The 17794-nt window shown below is 51.5% G+C and overlaps 1 protein-coding gene across 3 annotated transcripts in view; it reads right to left on the bottom strand.

Annotated features, from left to right (window-relative positions):
- Positions 1-17217, bottom strand: part of LOC141161268 (proto-oncogene Mas-like) — a 74579-nt gene extending 57362 nt beyond the window's left edge. The window contains exons 1-4 of one of the 3 annotated variants that reach the window (XM_073646062.1): positions 15423-17217; positions 15012-15201; positions 2830-3013; positions 1707-1836 (exon numbers count right to left, since the gene is read on the bottom strand). The gene's annotated coding sequence lies outside the window, so the exon portion shown is untranslated. Of the gene's footprint in view, positions 1-1706; positions 1837-2829; positions 3016-15011; positions 15333-15422 lie in introns of those variants that run through there. The other 2 variants (XM_073646060.1, XM_073646061.1) reach the window with 2 other exon arrangements.
- Positions 17218-17794: the final 577 nt, after the last annotated feature.

Here is a 17794-nt window from a genome sequence, read left to right as displayed (position 1 = left end):
ATAGCAGCAGTACAGTATGGAACATGATGGACAGGCAGAATATGTGCGGCTGTAGGTAGCAGAGATAGCAGCAGTACAGTATGGAACATGATGAACAGGCAGAATATGTGCGGCTGTAGATAGGAGTGATAGCAGCAGTACAGTATGGAACATGATGGACAGGCAGAGTATGTGCGGCTGTAGGTAGGAGTGATAGCAGCAGTACAGTATGGAATAGGATGGACAGGCAGAATATGTGCGGCTGTAGGTAGGAGTGATAGCAGCAGTACAGTATGGAACAGGATGAACCGGCAGAATATGTGCGGCTGTAGGTAGGAGTGATAGCAGCAGTACAGTATGGAACATGATGGACAGGCAGAATATGTGCAGCTGTAGGTAGCAGTGATAGCAGCAGTACAGTATGGAACATGATGGACAGGCAGAATATGTGCGGATGTAGGTAGCAGTGATAGCAGCAGTACAGTATGGAACATGATGAACAGGCAGAATATGTGCGGCTGTAGGTAGCACTGGTAGCAACAGTACAGTATGGAACAAGATGGAGAGGCAGAATATGTGCGGCTGTAGGTAGCACTGGTAGCAGCAGTACAGTATGGAACAGGATGGACAGGCAGAATATGTACAGCTGTAGGTAGCACTGGTAGCAGCAGTACAGTATGGAACATGATGGACCGGCAGAATATGTGCGGCTGTAGGTAGCACTGGTAGCAGCAGTACAGTATGGAACAGGATGGACAGGCAGAATATGTGCGGCTGTAGGTAGCAGTGATAGCAGCAGTACAGTATGGAACATGTTGGACAGGCAGAATATGTGCGGCTGTAGGTAGCTCTGGTAGCAGCAGTACAGTATGGAACATGATGGACAGGCAGAATATGTGCGGCTGTAGGTAGCAGTGATAGCAGCAGTACCGTATGGAACATGATGGACAGGCAGAATATGTGCGGCTGTAGGTAGCAGTGATAGCAGCAGTACAGTATGGAACATGATGGACAGACAGAATATGTGCGGCTGTAGGTAGCTCTGGTAGCAGCAGTACAGTATGGAACATGATGGACAGGCAGAATATGTGCGGCTGTAGGTAGCAGTGATAGCAGCAGTACCGTATGGAACAGGATGGGCAGGCAGAATATGTGCGGCTGTAGGTAGCAGTGATAGCAGCAGTACAGCATGGAACATGATGGACCGGCAGAATATGTGCAGCTGTAGGTAGCAGTTATAGCAGCAGTACAGTATGGAACATGATGGACAGGCAGAATATGTGCGGCTGTAGTTAGCACTGGTAGCAGCAGTACAGTATGGAACATGATGGAACAGCAGAATATGGTGTCTGCGGGCCGCATGAAGCAGCCGGAGGGGCCGCATGCGGCCTGCGGGCCGCCTGTTTGAGGCTCCTGGTATAGCTCATGATGGACAAGCAGACGGCAGTATCTTTGGGCTGGTAATAAGTAGCCAGTTCCCACTGTCACCAATATCAGATCTAATCATTGGTATCAGCCAGAGGTGTCTGAAAATCATCAAAGATTCATGTCGGAGTCATTTTCTCAGATGTCATGTTTTCCACAGTTTTTTACGATAATCTTATCCTCATCAGTTGTGTTGAAACAACCTGACGCCCTGAACCCCCTCTATGACAGTACACCGGGGATTGTCACTGACTCCACAGCATGGTTGTAGCTGGCGGCAAGACATTTAGTGGGAAACTTACTGCTCAATGCAGAGAAGAGTCTCCACTGCTGGGTGACTGCCCTCGCCCAGGCTCTTCCGCTATGGCAGACCACCATGGAGGCGTCCCAATAAGTTAGGGGAAATGGAAGCAATGTTCGTTCCTGCAGCTTCTGGGGACGAGAAGGATGTGGAGAAGGTGGAGAAGAGCCGCATCGTGTTGGAATCAGAACTGTTCAAACATGGAGCTGCCACCGCCCAACCAACTTGCACTAGTGAATTGTCATAGCCCAGTAGATACAAAAACTTCATTATCATCATTGTTAAGAATTGGTTTACTCCAGCAGCACAGCCAAGGATGGAGGAGGAGGATAGAGGAGAATGGAGGAAGAGGAAGACCGAGGAGAATGGAGGAAGAGGAAGACCGAGGAGAATGGAGGAAGAGGAAGACCGAGGAGAATGGAGGAAGAGGAAGACCGAGGAGAATGGAGGAAGAGGAAGACCGAGGAGAATGGAGGAAGAGGACAAAGGAGAGTGGAGGAGGAGGACAAAGGAGAGTGGAGGAGGAGGACAAAGGAGAGTGGAGGAGGAGGACAAAGGAGAGTGGAGGAGGAGGACAAAGGAGAATGGAGGAGGAGGACAAAGGAGAGTGGAGGAGGAGGACAAAGGAGAGTGGAGGAGGAAGACAGAGGAGAATGGAGTAGGAAGACAGAGGAGCATGGAGTAGGAAGACAGAGGAGCATGGAGTAGGAAGACAGAGGAGCATGGAGTAGGAAGACAGAGGAGCATGGAGTAGGAAGACAGAGGAGCATGGAGCAGGAGGACAGAGGAGAATAGAAATGAGATGAGGGGAGGAGGACAGAGGAGAATGGAGGAGGAGAAAGGAAAGAGGAGGAGGACAGAGGATTAGAAGGAAGACAGGAGAATAAAGTAGGAAGACAGGAGAATGGAGGATGACGACAGAGGAGGAGGACAGAGGAGAATGGAGGAGGAGGACAGAGGAGAGTGGATGAGGACAAAGGAGAGAGGAGGAGGAGGAGGACAGTCGAGTCTGGAGGAGGACAGAGGAGAATGGAGGTGGACAGAGCAGAATTGAGAAGGACTGAGAAAAATGGAGGAGGAAAGAGCAGTCTGTTATAGGGAAGGGAATTCTACATTAAACTCACCTGTCCTAAAGTTGAATTCGATGACAAGGACTTTGGGATGTTGTTGTGGTTAGGAGATGGTTTCCGGAAGTTCAAACCCGGGATCTCCACCTCCCAGCCAGAGACTCTCACACTTATTCTGGTTGACCTTGGACCCGGATGCTTCCGAGTAGTGCTCCACTTCTGACATCACCACCTTCGCCTCCTCTTGAGAAGAAACAAAGAAAGTGACATAATCTGTGTAGGCCACTACCCTCAGGATAGCATCTGGCGCCGCCCCACCCATCCGCAACCCCACCAACAGTTCACAATCAACCTGAGGTATGTATCAATCGCAAATGCGTAAAGCAAAGGGCTAAAAGGGCAACCCTGACGGACACCAGTTCCTTCCCCAAAAGGTTGTCCAATCCACCCCATTTACCAGAGGGAAAGTCTCAGCCCCTGCATACAAAGTCTTAAGCCAGTTCACAAACCGTCCAGGCAGACTGTACCTCAAAAGAGTGAACCAGAGGTACTCATGGTTGACTGGATCAAAATCTTTTGTCTGATCTAGGGTCAGCAAGAACCCCTTCCAAAGGCCCACCCTTCCCTGATCCATAGCCTCTCAGACACCAAGAATAGGACTAAAAGTGCTATGGCCAGGAACTCAACAGTGCTGAGCCTCCAAAAGGAGCCGGGGCGCAAATTTCACCAGCTTGTTGAAAAGTATTAGTCAAAACCTTCCTGTCTACATTGAGAAGTGCTATGGAATGCCAATTCTCAATGCATGACGGATTCTTACCCTTTGACAAAATGATCAAATTTGACCTCCTTAATGATCTCAGCAAAGTTCCTGAGGAAAAACACTCATTAAACACCCGAGTCAAGAGGGGGACCAAATCATCCCTAAAAGGTCCTAAAGAACTCGGATATTAAGCCATCCGGACCTGGCAATTTTTTGGGCCTAAGGTCATCAATCGCCATTTTCACTTCCTCTCCTTTGATCGCTTTTGCCAAACCACCCAACGAGAGGTCAGCCCCTCTCTCAGGAACAGCTTCTGCAAGGAAAGCTGATATCCTATCACAATGCTGCTCCCTCCTTCCCAAGAGGTGTGAGAAGTATGAACTGACAACCTCCAAGATCCCTGATCTGGACCTTCTCAGGAATCTTGTACTGTCTATCAGCTCCGTTCACTGATAGCTTACAGTTTCTGTAAGGGTCAGGCGAGCGGTACTTCCCGTAGTCCCTCTCAAAAACCAAAGATGCGTGCCTATCATACAGACACCTCTTCAGCAAGGACTTCACTCTGGAGATCTCCTCGCGGCTACCTCCAGTCGAGACAAGACGCTCGATTTTCCGCCTCAGGCTATGATACAGGCGATCCCTGTTCAGGCTTCTGAGGTTCGAGAGTTGTCAGAAGAATCTCGCCACCTGATGTTTGAACATTTCCCACCACTCCGACTTAGTGTTACCTAGGCCCAGTAATGATACCTGGTTCTAAAAGGATTCCTTGAAGGACCGTCTTACAGCTTCTTCCTCAGAGTGATGAATTCAGCTTCTACTTACCTCTTCCCATCCAAGATTAGTCCCGGCTTTCGCCTGTCCCGTACTCACCGCTTTCAAGACCACATTGGCAAAAGAACGCAGACAGCGACTGAACGGGTGACCGAGGACACCACACACCACACAAATTACACCAAATCCTGCCACAGGTAGCAGCAAGATGACCATGGTCCCAACACAGTGCTCATTTCTGGGTGGTGCACTGTGCACTAAAGTTTGTGGAACTACCGCACCTGTGACAAACCTTAGGCTGCCCCCGGTAGAAAATCAGGATCCTATCCCGATCCAAAAATGTTGAGGAAGGAAAATGAATAACAGTGTTTCCTGAAACCTTCAACTTTACCATGAAGGTCCAGGCCCCTGACCAGATACCATGGTCATCGAGGTTCTTTTGATGAACATCAACAATATCTCCATATCGACAAACCCAGGTCATAATGTTCATACAGGAAAGTGACTCGTTACTAGTCAAATCTGTCACCTTGACGGAAATATGGCGGGCTATTGCCAGAGAAATGAAACGCTGCCATTTGGAGTGACCCTGGGCCAGCTCTTAGTGGGACTAGAAAAGCTCAAGGCCCTCCGGTCAAACGAAGCTGACGTCAAAGGAGGAGGTCCTATAGAGATGATCAAGGCAAAGATCTCATATGCCGCAAATCCCATCCCCAGCAGGAGCTTGGCAGACTTCGACAGGCATCCTTACTTACTGAAGAAGGGCCACGTTCCTATGGTTACTCCTCTGCCCCGTTGTCAGCAGAGACAAGACAGTCTCTGCCCCTCTATCTCGGAAGGCTGAAAGACCATGTCTCTCTATCCAGAAAGACAGATCAACCTGCCTCCCCTGTACATTGGTGGAACCCTCCCCTTTTCTCAAGGCATCTATGAGGTGCTGTTGCAAGTCACCTTCCCCAGGGCCACCAAACAAGAGCACACTACTAGCCCCAGCACCGACAGCTCCTTAATAGCTTTGGGCTGAATCCAATGCCAGAGGCAGTGGGACCAGCGCCTACTCCCCCCCCCCCACCAACACCAGTGCTGCACTCCTCATTCACTCCTCTACTACTCCCATCATTTGCTGCACTACTACTCCCATAATTTTCTGCATCACTGCTCCCTTCAATTACTCCACTACTACTTCCCCGTAATTTTAGGCTCTAGCGGAGGTTAAGCAGACGGCAGGGGCAGATGTTTGAAGCCTGGGAAGGGGGTAATACCCATGAAGCTTCCCAGGCTACTAATATCAGCCCCCAGCTGAATACCTTGCCTTTACCAGCTATTAAAATGGGGCACCCAAAAAAAATGACGTGGGGTCACCTCTATTTTAATAGCTAGCAAAGGCTAGGCAGACAGCTGGGGGCTATCTATCTAATCTATGTGTGATGCTCTATTCTTTCTGTTCTAAATTGTCGGGTACTGGTGTATGCCGCAGCTGAATTGCCGGCTTTTCATGTTTCACTGTGAGCACTGTTCCCATCGATTTGGGCTATCACTGTAATGCCACAACCACCATGGCTGTGGCATTACAGTGAGTGGCAGACAATCCCTGCATGATTGGTGCTCTAAATAGCGCCAGACATGCAGGACATGCTTTTGGTGTACGAACAGTTATCGAACATAACCTCGAACAGCCAAATTTTTTGCCAATCGTTTGCGTTCGTCGAACGACGCGAACACCGCCCAAAACAGCTCGAATTTGAGATTGGTGAACAGTTCTAGTTGAACACCGCTCATCTCTACTCATTACCACTCGTACCACCTCCCATCAGCTTGGAATCATGACTTTAACAAGAGACACAGATTTGGATTCTACATGATTCCGGCCTAAGGATATATGGCCCTAACTGGAAAAAGAGAGCCCATGGATACATTTTGGGGAGACTAGGTTGGGACGATGAAGTCACCTGTCCCCATGGATATATTGTTTGGGATTGCCAGGTGGGACCCTCTGGTCGCCTAGAACCCATGGAGAAATTCAGAGAAGCCAGATTGGGACCAGCCGGTCATCTGGCCCCATGGAAATTCTCAGAGAGGCCAGGGTGGGACCCTCAGGTCTCCTGGCCTTGTTCCTCGATGGACTATCGGCTTCTTAAGCTTGCCGCTACCTTCTCTCTGTGAGGGCCCGCCAGAAGCGGGGGGCCACTGGTTGAGGTAGTTGGCCCTGGAAGTCCAAAAGTCGCAGCTGTTCTATCCCAGGCGGGCGTGGCGGAAGGGTGAGGACTGTGTAATGTTGTACCATCTTGGGTATTAGCTGGGACTGTTCTATCTGTTTATTGTATGTTTTGTGGTTCAATACATTCTTGCCACACTGTTTTACCCTCACTCTGTGTTGTCTGAGTACTATTACACCCACAGAAGACATAGTGTCTTCACATCGGGGAAGGGGTGCATTTTCAGAGAATTGGTGCTAGCTCTCTGTTGTGTTCTTGGAGCGCCCTCCCCCCTACTGCCGCAGTTTGCTCCTTATTATCATTGGCCCACTGCTTGTTGGACACCGCCGCCTGCCCTGTACCTACAGACTCTGGGGCCTTAGTGTCATGTTTGGGTAATGGGGCACACTACCCCACTGTCACAGTAGTTCGCCCAGTATTACTTGCAGATTTGTTTTCCTGCTGCTTATTTGCAGGAACATTATTTTCTTCTCCATTGAGGCATACTGCACCCCTGTCACTTCAATGGCATCAGTAACCACCTCGCCCGACGCTGGAGCAGTGCACCCCCCTCTTGCAACAACACGCTCCTCCGCCCTGTCCCGCAGCCCTGGCTGGCTCAGCCGCAGTGAGGAGAGATGGAGTCTCCTCACACTGTATCCCTCTCGTGATGGTGTGTACATCCCTCCCACCCTCCTCCTCTTCCTCCCCTGACACTCCAATCTCCCCTGTCTGAGACCTCTGTCCTGCAGCTCTGCCCCTCACTCTCCTGGCTTGTTCTTGCATGTGGGACACTAGTTCCATATTCATCTTCCTCCTCTTCGCTTAGGACGCCGGCTGGCGGCTCTCCAAAAGTATTTAACCCCTTCATTTCTGAGCTCTCATGTTCCTCCAGGATCTTCCTGGGCTCTGGGATGCCCCTGTATCTCTCCCTGGGCGGGCGATGAACCATCTTGGGGTTGGAGTAGGTAGGTACGTTCTTCCTCACCCTTCCTGATCTCCTCACTCCCTCCTGGGCCGGTTGTTGTGGCTCCTTGTCCCCCGCCGGCATAGACCGGGGGATAGGAGGCTGGGAAGCCATGCCGGCCTCCCAGTAAGCCTGCCTCTCCCTGGGGAGAAGAGAGGCAGACGACGACCCTCCTCCTGGAAATCCTGGAGCTCCACAGACAGCTACTACTCTCAGCAGGGAGAAACTGATTGTGGGCACCTGTCCTCCAGTCTCCTCCCCCAGTAATGGCTGATAACAGGGAGTAATAGATTGTAGTCTCCTGTCCTACAGTCTCCTCCCCCGGTAATGGCTGATAACAGGGAGTAATAGATTGTAGTCTCCTGTCCTACAGTCTCCTCCCCCAGTAATGGCTGATAACAGGGAGTAATAGATTGTAGTCTCCTGTCCTACAGTCTCCTCCCCCAGTAATGGCTGATAACAGGGAGTAATAGATTGTAGTCTCCTGTCCTACAGTCGCCTCCCCTAGCAATGGCTGATAACAGGGAGTAATAGATTGTAGTCTCCTGTCCTACAGTCACCTCCTCCATTATTGGCTGATAACAGAGAGTAATAGATTGTAGTCTCCTGTCCTACAGTCACCTCCCCTAGCAATGGCTGATAACAGGGAGTAATAGATTGTAGTCTCCTGTCCTACAGTCACCTCCTCCCCCAGTAATGGCTGATAACAGGGAGTAATAGATTGTAGGTCTTTTTTATTTATAGAAGAAGAACATTACAGGACACAAAACATAAGAACAAAACAAGACGACAAAAACCCGACACAAATCACAGAAAATAGAAGCAAAATAAATCAAAACAGAAATATAAGATCCGACCTACAGAGAAAGAACAAAATCACCATCACCCCAGGAATATATACATAGAGAAGAAATAAATACTATAAAACCTATAAGACCCCCGGCCCAGCTTCATTCATACTACTATATACAATCCCACACAACGCTCACGCCGTCCTATATACACATAAAACACCGTCCTATATACAAGATTATATACAATAAAACACTAAACCTAATATAACGTATATACAACCGGACACTAACACTAACCTACTGGTCCCACTGCCTGACCTTAGTCACCCCCTTACCGCACCTCATTCACACCACAGAAAAACAAAAATAACAATATATACAATAGTGACATGGACAATTTTTTTTTTTTTTTTATATTATATTTTATATATTTTTTTTAATTTTTAATATATATACATAAAACACAGCCCTACACTAACTATCCCGCCACCCCTGATCCAGCTCTGGCCACAAAGTTCAGGATTACTCCGAGCTAGGATCAGGCCCCAAAGTTTTTCCCCAGGCGGGGCCTGGACCAGGCCAGATCAGTCCTCTTATCACCGCTGATGAAGAACTCCCCCAAATCCCCCACCCAACCTAACTAAAACCCCCTATTATACATTATAATACAATATATACAGAACACAACCTACACACTCACCATCCAAGGCTCAAGTTCGATGCCGGCAAACCTTCTATTCAGGAGACAGAAATACAAAACAAAAATCTAGGGTGGAAAGACATCGGCCCACCACCAGGATATAGGAGTACTACCGGACTAAGGCACCCTGAAGGAAAAGCCCCTCCAGAGACGGGCCGCCCTCCGGGCACCCAGTCCTTCATACTCCAGAGAACGTACCTTCACCAGGTCACCTAGGATGTTCCTACAGACTTCATCTACATGGAGGATTTTACTCTGCGTCGAGACTAAAACTCGTGCGTTCCACGTGAAATACCTCACCACTGCGCTGACTATGAATAAAGTGTCTCGGTCCCTTCTCCCAAGGTCTCCGAACGCTCCATAGGCCCACCCGGCGTAGGACAGAGTAGCCAGCCGCGGCCAACCAATGGAAGCCCCCACCCTGTTGTACACCTCTGTATTAAAGGGACAATGAAGCAGGAAGTGCTCCATGCTTTCCAGCACGTTAGCAAAAGCCTCACGGGGGCAATTCCTGTCCTCGGAGCTCCTGTACTTCAAATTGTTCCTCACATACAGCTTACCATGGAAGCAGCGCCAAGTCAAGTCCCAGTACTTCTTGGGGATCCTGCTAGAATTTAACAAACTCAACCCAACCTCCAGATCCCGACTTGGGCAGTCTTTGAGGACCAATGGACTCTGAAAATGAGAAAGCAAGACCCTCATATCAAGGAGTTTCCTCGGGAGGGACCTCACCTCCCACATTCCCAGACCCCACCGGCGGATCATTTTCAGAACCGGGGTAACGTAAGCCGGGAGATGCCCGTGTGGTGTGTGGAGATCCTTCACTCTTCCCCCTGTCTCCCATTCCTGGAAGAAAGGCTGAAACCATCCCTTGCAGGAGAATACCCACGGAGGAGCCCTCTCTTTCCAGAGGTTTGCCACGTTCACTTTCAAGAAGGTGTTCACTAGGAACAGCACGGGGTTCACCATATTCAAACCCCCTAGTCTCCTCGTGCGGTAAATGACCTCCCGCTTGACTAGGTTCAGTCTGTTCCCCCATAATATCTGGAAGAACAGACCGTAGACCCGTGTCCAGAGAGGCTCTGGCAAGACACAGACGCTGCCCAGGTAGATTAGCAAGGGAAGCAGGAAAGCTTTGCACAGGCCAACCCTTTCCCTCAGGGTCAAAGACCAACCCCTCCATTGGTCCACTCTTTGGGCCACATCTTTGATTCTGCCTTCCCAGTTTTTCGTGGGGTAATCACCCTGGCCGAATTCGATGCCCAGGACTTTGGCATGTTCTTGGGGTTCGGGAAGGGTGTCCGGAAGATCAAACCCGGGATCTCCGCCTCCCAGCCAGAGACTCTCACACTTATCCTGGTTGACCTTCGACCCGGATGCCTCCGAGTAGCGCTCCACTTCTGACATCACCGCCGTTGCCTCCCCTTGCGAAGAAACAAAGACGGTAACATCGTCCGCGTAGGCCACCACCCTCAGGATAGCCTCCGGCGCCGCCCCGCCAACGGTCCACAATCGATCCTTCTGAGGAAGGGATCGATCGCAAACGCGTAAAGCAAAGGGCTAAGAGGACAGCCCTGACGGACACCGGATCCTACCCCGAAAGGTCGTCCAATCCACCCATTCACCAGAGGGAAAGTCTCAGCCCCTGCATACAAGGTCTTAAGCCAGTCCACAAACCCCCCAGGCAGACCATAACTCAAAAGAGTGGACCAGAGGTACTCGTGGTTAACCCGATCAAAGGCTTTTGCCTGATCCAAGGTCAGCAAGAACCCCTTCCAAAGGCCCGCCCTGCCTTGCTCCACGGCCTCTCGGACACCTAGAACAGCACTAAAAGTGCTACGGCCAGGAACGCAACAGTGCTGAACCTCCGAAAGGAGCCGGGGTGCAAACTTCACCAGCCTGTTGAAAAGTATCTTAGCCAAAATCTTCCTGTCCACATTGAGAAGTGCTATGGGACGCCAGTTCTCAATGCGTGACGGATCCTTACCCTTTGACAAAATGATCAAAGCTGACCTCCTTAATGATCTCGGCAGAGTGCCCGAGGAGAGACACTCGTTAAACACCTGAGTCAAGAGGGGGACCAAAGAGTCCCTAAAGGTCCTAAAGAACTCGGATGTTAAGCCATCCGGACCTGGCGACTTTTTGGGCCTAAGCCCATCGATCGCCAGTCTCACTTCCTCTTCTTTGATCGCTTCTGCCAAATCGCCCAGCGAGAGGTCAGCCCCTGGCTCAGGAACAGATTCAGCCAGGAAAACAGACATCCCGTCACGATCCAGCTCCCTCCTTCCCAAGAGGTGCGAGTAGTAGGAACTGACGACCTCCAAGATCCCTGATCTGGACCTTCTCAGGGACCCCGTACTGTCCACCAGCCCCGTCACTATCTTACTATTCACTGACATCTTACAGTTCCTGTAAGGGTTGGGCGAGCAGTACTTCCCGTAGTCCCTCTCGAAAACCAAAGATGCGTGCCTATCGTACTGACACCTCTTCAGCAAGGACTTCACTCTGGAGATCTCCTCGCGGCTACCTCCAGTCGAGACAAGATGCTCAAGTTTCCTCCTCAGGCTCTGATACAGGCGATCCCTGTTCAGGCTTCTGAGGTTCGAGAGCTGCCGGAAGAATCTCGCCACCCGATGTTTGAACATCTCCCACCACTCCGACTTAGTGTTACTTAGGCCCAGCAATGGTACCTGGCTCTGAAGGAATTCCTCAAACGACCGTCTTACAGCTTCTTCCTCAAGGAGTGACGAATTCGGCTTCCAATAACCTCTTCCCATCCGAGGAGTCTCTGTAACGTTCAGAGAAAACATAATCAAACAGTGATCGGAGAACTCCACCTCCACAACCGACAACGGTGAAGAGACGGCCTCCTCCTTCAAATAAAACCTATCTAGCCTAGACCTGCACTGACTACCTCTAAAAAAGGTGAATCCCGTGTCGCCCGGGTTGTGCCGGATGTGGACATCCACCAGGCGAGCTTCACTTACTATCCTGTTTAACGCGACGCAGTCATAAGCCAGCTGGTCTCCGGAACCTCCTCTATCACAGGATCTCGTGACGTTGTTGAAATCCCCTCCGAAGACCACCTGCCGACTCGAAAATAAAAAAGTTTTGATCTTCAGGAAGAGACATTTGCGGTCCCACTTGGACTGGGGACCGTAGATGTTAATGAGCCGAAGCTCTTGTCCCCCCATGGAGACATCTAGGATCAAGCATCTCCCCATTTCTAATTCGATCACTCGTCTGCATTCAACCGCTGCGGTCTTAAAAAGGACCGCCACCCCGCTATACGGCTCGGCTGCAAGAGACCAGTAGGAGGGTCCATGCCTCCACTCCCGCCTTGCTTTATGCAAGGTTGATATATCGGTCAACCTGGTCTCCTGCAAAAACAAAATGTCGGAATCAAAGTTGGCCGAGAAAATGAAAGGCCGTGTACCTTGCCGCATCTGACTTTATGCTGCAAACGTTAATAGTTGCCAGCGTCAACGGGGTGGGTGCCGCCATCATGATTGATTGAATTAGATAGCCTTTTTCTTCCCACCACTGACAGTCCCAACCTCTTCCTCCGATAATGACGGGTTTTTAGTGCGCTTAAGACAAACAGACTCGTCCAATTTCTCCTTACATACATTCTTGCCGTCGTCTGGTGGTCCTGGGTTAGTCGTCCCCCCAGAGGGCTTTGTATTTGCCCCCCGAGAGGAAGACCCAGCCATCTCCTGAGCCCCAACCACCTTGTCCGCAACCTCCGGCCCCGGGTCCCCACTTCCCCCCTCCAGAGGGAGGTCCTGGAGAGCCCCGAACCGGTTGGAGAGATCCACCAGAGGGGGGGCGGCAGAACCCTCCAATGGCGCCTGGATCACGGCCAGAGAGTCAGAGGGGTCGCACTCCAAAGAGGCAACTCGAGACCTGGTCCCCCTCCTACCTCTGGCCGTTTTCCTGTTACCCTTTTTCTTTTTCTGTGACCAATCCCCCTCTCCCTCATCTAGACTGTCACCAGAAGAGGGTTCCTGCGAAGACGTGGCGTCCTCTCGCTCTTCCCTTTCAAGTCTCTTGACTTCCTCGCTCAATTCGCTGTCTTTAGGATCCTCAGCTGCAAGTGAAGTACCTGGGTCAGAGTTTAGGGACATTACTTCCTGCCCCCTGTCCCCACGGCGCTGCTCCTGCCACCTGATGTTGGATGGCGGCAGCTTGCTCCTCACCGGGTCCCTGCCTCCCCCACCTCTGCTGGTCCCTTCACCGGCAAGATTAGTCCCGGCTTTCGCCTGTCCCGCACTCGCCGCTTTCAGGACCGCATTGGCGAAGGAACGCGGACAGCGACTGAACGGGTGACCGAGGTCACCACACAAGTTACACCTAATCCTGCGACAGGCAGCAGCAAGATGACCGAGGTCCCCACACAGTGCGCATTTCTGGGTGGTACACTGCGCACTGAAGTGTGTGGGGCTACCGCACCTGTGACAGACCTTAGGCTGCCCCCAGTAGAAAATCAAGATCCTATCCCTCCCCAAAAAGGTTGAGGAGGGGATATGGGTAACAGTGTTTCCTGAAACCTTCAATTTCACCATGAAGGTCCAGGCCCCTGACCAGATACCATGGTCATCCAGATTCTTTTCGGGAATATTGGTGACCTCTCCGTATCGACTCACCCAGGTGGTAATGTCCAAACAGGAAAGCGACTCGTTTCTAGTCAAAACGGTCACTTTCCTGACTGAATCTTGGCGAGTTATTGCCAGGGGAAAGAGACCATGCCATTCGGGGCGACTCCGAGCCAGCTCATGGCGAGACCAGAAAAGCTCAAGGCCCTCCGGTCTCACGAAGCTGACATCGAACTAGGAGGTCCCGTAGGGATGGATCAAGGCAAAGATGTCATATGCCGCAAAGCCCATCCCCAGCAGGAGCTCAACCACCTTCGACCTATCAGGACAGGCATCCTTGCTTACCCACTGGAGACGGACCACGTTCCTACGGTTACTCCTCTGCCCCGTTGTCGGCAGAGACCAGACAGTCTCTGCCCCTCTATCTCGGAAGGCTGAAAGACCATGTCCCTCCCCTCTACAGTGATGGAGCTCTCACCTCTCCTCAGGGCGTCCAGGAGCTGCTGTTGCAAGTCACCATCCCCAGGGCCACCAGACGAGGGCGCACTACTACCCCCAGCACTGACAGCTCCTGAATAGCTTTGGGCTGAAGCCCCAGCCAATGCTGGGGGGGCAGCGGGACCATTGCCTACTTCCCCCCCACCAACACCAGTGCTGCTCCCACCATTCACTCCACTATTACTCTCACGATTTGCTGCATCACTACTCCCACCATTCATTCCACCACTACCCCCAGCATTCATTCCACCACTACCACCATCATTCCCACTACTCCCAGCATTCATTCCACCACTACCCCCACCATTCACTGCACCACAACTTTCATTCCCTTTACTTGCCACCCCATTACCACCATTTCCTCCGCTGTTCTCTGCACCTTCCACAGTCACCTCCATTCCTTCCTCCCTTGTGTCTGGTGTCTCTGCACTCACACCTGCTGGGCCGGGGGAGGGGAGCACCCTCCAGAGACTCCTCTCCCTGCAGCACCACACCCGTTTTCTTTTGGTTGGTGCTGGCTTTCTGCAGGTCGTCTCATGGAGCGCCCCGCCCCCCTACTGCAGCATTTTGGTCCTTGTGCTTTGCAGACTGTTTATTGCCCGCCCTCAGTGTCCTTTTTGGGCGCTGGGGCACACTGCCCCCCTGTCGCAGCAGTGCGCCCAGTATTCTTGGCGGATGTTTTTTTCCCTTCCCTCCCGGCCTCCCCAGCCCCGGTGATAACCGGCTTAGCCGCAGAGGGCAGGGAGGGAAACTCCACAGAACTCCCTATGTCCGGCGCTGTGAGTACCTCCACAGCCTCGCCCCCTGCACTGTTCCCCGCACAGATGGCAGCATCGCCGGACGTCCTTCTCATCTCCCCACCTTGCCTCTGCCTTGAGCCCACTGCAGAGCCCGTACCCTTAGGTTTGGTGGGGTTTACACAGGAGGTGGCAGGCGCAACATCAGACATTGGTACATACTTGTAACTCACCACCTCCTGTGCGGCTCCTCCCGTCTTCTTCTTCTTTTTTTTCTGCTCCACTGGATCGTCCTCCCCGAAGGAAAACCGCGTCAGGTCCACTGGAGACTCCAGCAGTCGGATCTCCCTCAGCAGTCCTCCTTCCTCCTCCTCTCCCGACACTCCAGCCTCTGCTGTCGGAGTCCTCTGCCCTGCAGGGAGACCACTTGAGCTCAGGCTCAGCCCCTCACTGGCTTCAGCACCTTGGACGCCAGTCACCTCTTCATCCTCCCCCTCCTCTTCACTAAGGACGCCGGCTGGCGGTTCTCCTGAGGTGTTTAACCCCTTCATTTCTGAGAACCGCCGCTGGTTCTTAAACCTCTCCAGGAAGGGACCTGCGCTTTTCTCAATCCCCTCCCGGAGGAGCACTAACCTGACCATCTCGTCTCTGAGGGCTTTAAACCTCTGGGAGGTCGCGGGTCTCTCCTTGTTGGACGCCCGGGTGTTCAGGACCCGGGCCTCCCTCAGCTCCTCTTTCAGCTGGGTTAGTGCTTTGCCGGCGTCTTCGTATTCTCGTAGCATGGCGACCACTCGGGAGGAGAAGGAACTTGTGGACTCGCTGGAGCTCATCTCCCCCCAGGATCTTGCTGGACTCTTGTTCCTGGGGCCTGGGGTGCCCCGGTCTCCCTCTCTGGGCGAGCGATGAATCGTCTCGGGGTTGGAGTAGGTGGGTATGTTTTTCTTCACCCTACCGGATCTCCTCACTCCCTCCTGGGCCGGTTGTTGTGGCTCCTTGTCCCCCGCCGGCATAGACCGGGGGATAGGAGGCTGGGAAGCCATGCCGGCCTCCCAGTAAGCCTGCCTCTCCCTGGGGAGAAGAGAGGCAGACGACGACCCTCCTCCTGGAAGTCCTGGAGCTCACGAAGCAGGTGCTACTCTCAGCAGGGAGAAACTGATTGTGGGCACCTGTCCTACAGTCACCTCCCCCAGTAATGGCTGATAACAGGGAGTAATAGATTATAGTCTCCTGTCCTACAGTCACCTCCCCCAGTAATGGCTGATAACAGGGAGTAATAGATTGTAGTCTCCTGTCCTACAGTCACCTCCTCCCCCAGTAATGGCTGATAACAGGGAGTAATAGATTGTAGTCTCCTGTCCTACAGTCACCTCCTCCCCCAGTAATGGCTGATAACAGGGAGTAATAGATTGTAGTCTCCTGTCCTACAGTCTCCTCCTCCAGTAATGGCTGATAACAGGGAGTAATAGATTGTAGTCTCCTGTCCTACAGTCACCTCCCCCAGTAATGGCTGATAACAGGGAGTAATAGATTGTAGTCTCCTGTCCTACAGTCACCTCCTCCCCCAGTAATGGCTGATAACAGGGAGTAATAGATTGTAGTCTCCTGTCCTACAGTCTCCTCCTCCAGTAATGGCTGATAACAGGGAGTAATAGATTGTAGTCTCCTGTCCTACAGTCACCTCCCCCAGTAATGGCTGATAACAGGGAGTAATAGATTGTAGTCTCCTGTCCTACAGTCACCTCCTCCCCCAGTAATGGCTGATACCAGGGAGTAATAAATTGTAGTCTCCTGTCCTACAGTCACCTCCCCCAGTAATGGCTGATAACAGGGAGTAATAGATTGTAGTCTCCTGTCCTACAGTCACCTCCTCCCCCAGTAATGGCTGATAACAGGGAGTAATAGATTGTAGTCTCCTGTCCTACAGTCTCCTCCTCCAGTAATGGCTGATAACAGGGAGTAATAGATTGTAGTCTCCTGTCCTACAGTCACCTCCCCCAGTAATGGCTGATAACAGGGAGTAATAGATTGTAGTCTCCTGTCCTACAGTCACCTCCCTCAGTAATGGCTGATAACAGGGAGTAATAGATTGTAGTCTCCTGTCCTACAGTCTCCTCCTCCCCCAGTAATGGCTGATAACAGGGAGTAATAGATTGTAGTCTCCTGTCCTACAGTCTCCTCCCCCAGTAATGGCTGATAACAGGGAGTAATAGATTATAGTCTCCTGTCCTACAGTCACCTCCTCCAGTAATGGCTGATAACAGGGAGTAATAGATTGTAGTCTCCTGTCCTACAGTCACCTCCCTCAGTAATGGCTGATAACAGGGAGTAATAGATTGTAGTCTCCTGTCCTACAGTCTCCTCCTCCCCCAGTAATGGCTGATAACAGGGAGTAATAGATTGTAGTCTCCTGTCCTACAGTCTCCTCCCCCAGTAATGGCTGATAACAGGGAGTAATAGATTATAGTCTCCTGTCCTACAGTCACCTCCTCCAGTAATGGCTGATAACAGGGAGTAATAGATTGTAGTCTCCTGTCCTACAGTCTCCTCCTCCCCCAGTAATGGCTGATAACAGGGAGTAATAGATTGTAGTCTCCTGTCCTACAGTCTCCTCCCCCAGTAATGGCTGATAACAGGGAGTAATAGATTATAGTCTCCTGTCCTACAGTCACCTCCTCCAGTAATGGCTGATAACAGGGAGTAATAGATTGTAGTCTCCTGTCCTACAGTCACCTCCTCCCCCAGTAATGGCTGATAACAGGGAGTAATAGATTGTAGTCTCCTGTCCTACAGTCTCCTCCCCCAGTAATGGCTGATAACAGGGAGTAATAGATTATAGTCTCCTGTCCTACAGTCACCTCCTCCAGTAATGGCTGATAACAGGGAGTAATAGATTGTAGTCTCCTGTCCTACAGTCTCCTCCTCCCCCAGTAATGGCTGATAACAGGGAGTAATAGATTGTAGTCTCCTGTCCTACAGTCACCTCCTCCAGTAATGGCTGATAACAG

This window comes from Phyllobates terribilis, unplaced genomic scaffold (assembly GCF_046119375.1).
Source record: "Phyllobates terribilis strain yellow unplaced genomic scaffold, ASM4611937v1 Scaffold_9__5_contigs__length_417890890, whole genome shotgun sequence".
Lineage (NCBI taxonomy): Eukaryota > Metazoa > Chordata > Amphibia > Anura > Dendrobatidae > Phyllobates > Phyllobates terribilis.
This window is presented reverse-complemented; position numbering and strand designations above follow the sequence as displayed.